Raw genomic sequence first — 8,175 nt, forward strand, 5'->3', positions numbered from 1 at the left:
AGAGTGAAAAATTTAAGGGGGTCTGAATACTTTCCGTACCCACTGTATATATATGGCTATTCTTTTGTAAGTAAACTTGCTTGTTAACTCAACTGGTACAGCATTGTGATACAAGTCACGATACACATCACAATAAAAGAGCTGAAAGACTTGTAGAAGCCCAGCTAACAGGGAACGCTCTCAGCACTTTGGCTAATGTTCTGGCAAGGTTCTCTCAAGGTTCTGAACAAACGTTCTTCCAGTAACATTAATAGAACATGTGTTGACAGCTGTATTTTTAATAGCGTTCTCAAAATGTTAGCACAACAGCGTTATTTATAAATTGTTCATGAAATGTTTTTTTCTGAGACATTTTAGTTGGACATTTATCTAACATTTTTTAAATGTAATTATTTTTTATAGAATGTTCAGAGGGTAGCACTTTATTTGAAGGGGTGTGCATAAGACTGACATGACACCTACATAATCATGACATGACACGTGTCATGAATATGAAGGAGGTTTTATGCATGTTTATGACAACTGTCATTAAGTGTCATTCGCTCAGTTATGTCATTTTTAATGCAAATATGACATTATTTGACCTACCCCTACCCTTACCCTTACCCCTAACCATAGCCCATAACAAAGACATCTCAAACAATGTCCTATTTGCATTAAAAATGACATAACTGAGTGAATGACACTTAATGAGAGTTGTCATAAACATGCATAAAAAACCTTCATATTTCAGTCTTATGCACACCCCTTCAAGTAAAGTGTAACCGTTCAGAGAACATTCAAAAGTGAGGTTTTCATAATGTTTGCAGAATAATAAAATGCCATAACCAATAGAAGAAAAAAAAGAATGTTTTCATAACTTAATTGGAACTTTGGCAAAACGTTCCTAGAACATAAGAAAAGGCATGGTCGCTTCAGCAAGTGTTTTTCCAGTGAGCCTGGGTTGGTTATGACATGTATTTCAATGCATCATATTCAACAAGACAAAAAAAATGTATCACAGATGGGCTGAAAAGTAAAAGAACGCGACGCGGAAAGAAAGGAATTCAGAGGTAGAGATAGTTTTACATTTTGAAGGAAGATTATGAAGACAAACATTTTATATTTAGAATCACGTCACTGACGAATCATTCACATTAAGACTATGAATTATGAAATCTGATTTAATTTTGACTTCAAGGTTGCTGTATGTTGTTTTCTGATTCTGAATGAGCACATATGTTAAATTATTAAGTTCTGATATGATACGTGTCTAATTTTAGACATTTTGTACCTAATAAGACTGCAGAAGTGTTCCTCTGGCTGATATGATCAGCAATGACACAAACACTCTGAGTTGGAATCCATTGCACAGCTTTTATTTGATTGTGTTGTCGTTGGCGTGAGAGAGACGCATGAGCTCAATGCTCGTGTGAGCAGCAGCAGCACTGCTGAAATTATTTATGGAGCAGCGTAATTTATGAGCAGACATGTATTGATTGGGTCCCAGCTGATGATATCATGCCAAATGTAGAGGAATCACACAAACACACACATTTGTTTTCATCACAATGGAGACTGTGCACGGACTTCTGCTGCTTTTATAGTGAGTTCAGGATCTTTTCTATACTCTGACCCTCACACAAACCATCTTCATTAACACATCTTTTATTTAAGCCAATTTCAATACATATTTTCTCCACTTCAGCAGCACTTACATACAGTACACCAAACTTTAGAGTTGTATTCCTATCTATATTCTGAAGGGGGTTACTGAGGGGTTTGTTCACGTATGATTTATATTTAACATTATATTCCTAAAAAACGTAGTTCTTTTCTGTCTGTTGTCAGTATTTTCAGATTTATGGAGTGATACAAAGAGAAATCCAAAATCCCCTCTGGAAAAACCTTTAATATGTCAACATAATCAAACAAGAATTTTACAGTAAACCTGGCTTTATCCAAAATTCAGATTTCTGTTCTGCAAAAGCATGCAAATTAGATCATATTTTATGAAATGATTTGTATATGTAAACATAACATTGTCTTAATGTTCTGATTAATTAGCTGAGGAAGTATGGTGATATATATATATATATATATATATATATATATATATATATATATATGTTAAAATTGTATTCTATTCACTTTTGATATCTGGCCCTAATTAAAACAAGCAAGACTTGTTTAACGGCCGATGGGGTCGTGACGTCATCATATGACTTGTAAATATTCTCCTCTGAGAATAAGGTGCTCTAATCACCTTAAATTCACAGATGGACTCCGTATCCACCAAATATACTTTGGCACGGCATGATATGTGCATAATGCAGATGTCTTAATAATGATTTATGGTTATTTTCAGTGTCATGTAGAGTTTCATTGGAGAGAGGATTGTTGATTGACAGTGAAACTCACACAAACTCCTCCAACAAACCATCAGGAGGAGGAGACCAGAGCCATAAACTGACAGGGATAAATCTTCAAGTATAAGCTTGTGAATGCAGGCAGATTAAAACTTGTCGTTTTTTATGATTATTTTGTTTATAAAAGGCTGCCAGAGTCATAAAAAGCCTTTTTGCGAAGGTTTCGGCGTTTGTCTATTTTCAGAATTGCTGGCTTTGATTTAGCGAGCGTGAAATATATCACGGGGAGGTGGCCGAGCTTGTCTTTGTTACAGAAGATGTTTCCAGCAGTGAATTTTATTGGGCTGCATAAAATCAAGCTAAAAACTGATTACATTTTTTACTAGTGCTTAAGATAGATCACAGTGGCAGCTGTTTCTGCACTGAGAGTAAAAATCGAGATTTCAGAAACATTTCAACATGAGTAAATGGACATGAGAAACAACCTGTCAAAGCAGATTTTTATAAAGTAGATCCCATTTGAAGAGAAGTCAGTACTCCGAGGCAGAGCTTCATAAACTGCTGTGTCTCAAACAATATATATATATATATTATATTCAGTAAATTGTTTTACATTTGGGGTTTAAAATACAATTAATATTAATATTCGGTAATATCAGTGTACTGAACTATCGGATAAGTAACTAACTGAATCAGTAATTAACTAAACTGAGCTTAATAATGACGCTGTTGTCGTCTGTAGAGCTGCTTCTTACTTGATGAATTTTATAACACAAACAATTAATTTCCTATTTATTAATGTGAAGCTACTTTGAAAAAAACTGTATTGTGTAAAACACTATATAAAAATGACTTGACATATATCAATATTAATAAATCAGAATAAACAATTTTTCCCCTGAGTTATATAGTTAATTAGTCTAACCATAAGCTTTTTTCAAGCAATGTAGCACTTTTCAGATTTCTTATAAAATGCAACTCATCAGAATTTTTGATTATAACAATCTGTTGTATAATATCTATCAGTGTGTCATGTTTAGGCATCAACTGTCCGGCTCTTTGTTTTGTCAAAGACACTCATGACCTTCCAGTAAAAGGCGGCCGTGATCGACATGTGGCATTCATGCACTAAATCAATGCACTTTGCATATGAATCTGCTCACGTTAGCCCAGTCCTGAGCCAAGTCTTTCACATGTTGTGTAGCGTGAAGTGTTTCTGACTGTGTGTATGGAGCGTGTCTGCGCTGACCTGATCTCCGGCGGCTCCCGTTCATCCCGCACCTCCATTGCGAGGCCCTTATTGATCCCTCTTCACATTGTCAGGGGCCCCGCGGTCCTGATCGCAATCTGTTAATTAATGTATCCTCCAGCACGCCCGGCCGCTGTTCGCCCACCTGATAAAGGAAATTAAACACTCAGCTTCTCTTTTCTGCCGCTTTCTTGTTCTCCTCCGGCTCTTTCTGTCTCTCGGCCCACAAACACTCCCGAGCGTCAGCCGGTGGCAGATAGACATCGCCTGCTCATCTCTGCATTCATATGAAAGTTAGGGGTCAGGTGTGGCGTGTGAGTGGATCAATACTGTAATCTATCGGCTCTTTAATAGCGAGCGGGGCAGATAGCGCTGCTTTAGTCCACTTGTAAAGCAATCATTTTAAACATCGGAGCGATCGTGTGATGTGTAAACGGCTCGTGGAGCACACGCTATAGACAGCTGTCAGAAGAATCAAAATGGCCTTATCCTGTTTAATAAAGCGGAGAGTTCCGGTGCTTGATTCTGATTGGCTGAGCCGCGTTCAAAGCTGTTGTAAATGACGCTACAAAGTAACACACACCTTTGTTTAGTTCTGTGTGTTGCTCGGCAAACCAAACCACAGCTGTTTCTGAGGAGCTACATTGTTTGGTGGAAGAATACTGTGTTTATTAATATCTTTACACTTTATTTGCTCTGTTTTATTTTGTGAAACCTTACTACGTATATGTGAATAACCGTTTTATAAAAGCAATAATCTCCGTGAAGCTGTGGTTTACAGTGAATTTATAACAGCTAAGGGGGTTTTATATCTCCGCTTCACGTCGTACCTAACAAAGCCCCTTATCTGTTATAAATTCACTGTATATGAAATGATTTGTATATGTAAACATAACATTGTCTTAATGTTCTGATTAATTAGCTGAGGAAGTATGGTGATATATATATATATATATATATATATATATGTTAAAATTGTATTCTATTCACTTTTGATATCTGGCCCTAATTAAAACAAGCAAGACTTGTTTAACGGCCGATGGGGTCGTGACGTCATCATATGACTTGTAAATATTCTCCTCTGAGAATAAGGTGCTCTAATCACCTTAAATTCACAGATGGACTCCGTATCCACCAAATATACTTTGGCACGGCATGATATGTGCATAATGCAGATGTCTTAATAATGATTTATGGTTATTTTCAGTGTCATGTAGAGTTTCATTGGAGAGAGGATTGTTGATTGACAGTGAAACTCACACAAACTCCTCCAACAAACCATCAGGAGGAGGAGACCAGAGCCATAAACTGACAGGGATAAATCTTCAAGTATAAGCTTGTGAATGCAGGCAGATTAAAACTTGTCGTTTTTTATGATTATTTTGTTTATAAAAGGCTGCCAGAGTCATAAAAAGCCTTTTTGCGAAGGTTTCGGCGTTTGTCTATTTTCAGAATTGCTGGCTTTGATTTAGCGAGCGTGAAATATATCACGGGGAGGTGGCCGAGCTTGTCTTTGTTACAGAAGATGTTTCCAGCAGTGAATTTTATTGGGCTGCATAAAATCAAGCTAAAAACTGATTACATTTTTTACTAGTGCTTAAGATAGATCACAATGGCAGCTGTTAACCACCGAGATTTCAGAAACATTTCAACATGAGTAAATGGACATGAGAAACTGTGTCAAAGCAGATTTGTATAAAGTAAAAATCCCTTTTGAAGAGAAGTCAGCACTCGGCTTCATAAACTGTTGTGTTTCCAACAAACATTAGTGTACATAAGTCGGTGACTGAAACAAAGCAAAATGATAAAAGACACTAATATTCAGTAAAGTGTTTTACATTTGGGGTTTACAATACCATTAATATTAATAATCAGTAATATTATTGATTTAACTGTACTGAACTATTGAATGAGAACTAAATTTGAACTGAATAACGATGCTAACTTTGCAAGATCAACACTGTTATTAAACTGAACTGAATCAACAGTGAACTAAACTCAATAATGACACTGTTGTCTTCTGTAGAGCTGCTGCTTAATTGATGAATTTTATAACGTGATCTATTAAATTACTGTTTATTAATGTGAAGCTGCTTTGAGAAGAAACTATATTGTATAAAACACGATATAAAAAATGAATCAGAATAAACAATATTAAATCAGAATAAGCTATTCTTCCTCCAAGTATTATAGTTTATTAGCCTAACCATAAGCTTTTTTTTGGTTTTCAAGCAATGTAGCAACTTTTCAGGTTTCTTATCAAATATGCATCATAATTGTGTGTCGATCAGCATTTCCTTTTTTTAAACGCAGCTCATCAGGACTTATGATCATAACAATCTGTTTTATAATATCTGCATTGAAAACATTTTTTAAAATAATTTTCACTCAGAAATTGAGAGCAAATTTGACAAATAATTACAAATAACAATATCAAAGCAACACAATGAATTAAACATGGCATTTTAAGTTGTAATAGTAATAAAATAGTATTTTCTTTTAAAATATGCTTCAATAATCTTTTTATTTACTTTGAAATATATATCTATATACATTCAGGTATGACTCCATTCTGTTTTAAAACAATAATTTCTCATCTTTTCTTCTTATTTAACATCCTGTGTTACTCAAAACGGTGTCACACTGTGGACGTAGCATGAGTTGTGTACAGTGTGTCATGTTTAGGCATCGCTTTGTTTTGTCAAAGACACTCGTGGCCTTCCAGTAAAAGGCGGCCGTGATCGACATGTGGCATTCATGCACTAATCAGTGCACTTTGCATATGAATCTGCTCACGTTAACTCAGTCCTGAGCCCGCATCACTGAAGTCTTTCACATGTTGTGTAGCGTGAAGTGTTTCTGACTGTGTGTATGGAGCGCGTCTGCGCTGACCTGATCTCCGGCGGCTCCCGTTCATCCCGCACCTCCATTGCGAGGCCCTTATTGATCCCTCTTCACATTGTCAGGGGCCCCGCGGTCCTGATCGCAATCTGTTAATTAATGTATCCTCCAGCACGCCCGGCCGCTGTTCACCCGCCTGATAAAGGAAATTAAACACTCAGCTTCCCCTTTATATTCCCCTTCTTATTTTCCTCTGGCTCTTTCTGTCTCTCAGCCCACAAACACTCACATCGCCCGCTCATCTCTGCATTCATATGAAAGTTTGGGGTCAGGTGTGGCGGGGTGAGTCGATCAATACTGTAATCTATCGGCTCTTTAATGGCGAGCGGGGCAGATAGCGCTGCTTTGGTCCACTTGTAAAGCAATCATTTTAATCATCGGAGCGCTGCGAGCTCGACGCGTGTGACGTGCAGACGGAGTCGTGCAGATGCGCCGCACACATTATTGACAGCTGTCAGAGGAAACACATAATGATAATGCCCTCGTCCTGTGTTTACTCTGGTATTTCTGTATTAAACACAGCATTGCTGGTGGGGAAATTAAGTATGGTTTGTATTTGTTGTGTGGTTTGTCATGCATTGCAGTGAGACACAGTTGTGTCCACAAATTACGTTTATCTAAATAAATGACCTAATGTTTTACTTGCATAATATTTTCCTATATGGAGGAACCCAGGAGCAGTGTCATTTTAGGATCATTGAGCTACTATTATAGCTATTATATTCATATTTTTTATCAGTTTTATTATTTTATTTTCCATTTTAATTTCAGCTAACGTTTAGTCTTTTTTTTTATGTCTATATACTTTTATTCGTTTTTATTTCAGTTTTTGTTTATGTTGTTTTAGTGCATTATGTTAAACTAAATTAAAATGCGAAATGTTGCCTTGACAACTATCTGAAATAAAAATTATTGTATTTTATTTCAGTTAAAGGGATAGTTCACCCAAAAATGAAAATTCAAACAGTTGGTGGTTGCCATTGACTAACATAGTTGGAAAAAAAAATACTATGGAAGTCAATGGCAACCACCAACTGTTTGATTACCAGCAATCTTCAAAATATCTTCTTTTGTGTTCAACATAAGAAAGCAACTCGTACAGGTTTGGAACAACATGAGGGTGAGTAAATGATGACAGAATTTTAATTTTTGGGTGAACTATCCCTTTAATGCTTATTTAATTTAAAGTAACAAAACTAATAACCCTGCCCAGGAGGGATGTTTCTGTACAGACATAAACCTTAAAGTCTTGACATTGAAAAAATATCAAACATTTCCATCGTTATTGATCAGAAATAAGAGATTAGTTCATTTAACACACATTGACCTACAGAGGGGCATGTTGTCACACTATATGAGGTAAGTTGTCACATCTGCCAAATCTGCCATTAAATAGCCTGTTGTAGACCTTTGAACAAAATGTAAACATTAAACCGAAAGAAACATGATTTTAATATATGTAGTATGTTTTAAGTGTGTAAGAAATATTACAAAAATAAGAATTTTAATATGGAGGACAGAATTCACAATCAATATCCAATTTAAGAAGTAAAAAAACACTGTTAGAAAACAACCTTGTGACTAAAAACCTCATACATCTCTGTAACATGCCCTGGGCTTGCCGTTCTATATATGTATTAGTGTGTGTGTGTGTGTGTGTGTGTGTGTGTGTGTGTG

At 36.1% G+C, this 8,175-nt stretch overlaps 1 protein-coding gene across 1 annotated transcript in view; it reads left to right on the forward strand.

The window, feature by feature from the left end:
• The window catches only part of LOC107563613 (estrogen-related receptor gamma-like), a 35,284-nt gene that overhangs the window by 21,762 nt on the left and 5,347 nt on the right, over nucleotides 1-8,175 (forward strand). The window lies entirely within an intron of this gene.

The sequence above is a fragment of the Sinocyclocheilus grahami genome, unplaced genomic scaffold, assembly GCF_001515645.1.
Source record: "Sinocyclocheilus grahami isolate Dianchi unplaced genomic scaffold, SAMN03320097.WGS_v1.1 scaffold881.1, whole genome shotgun sequence".
NCBI classification, from domain to species: domain Eukaryota; kingdom Metazoa; phylum Chordata; class Actinopteri; order Cypriniformes; family Cyprinidae; genus Sinocyclocheilus; species Sinocyclocheilus grahami.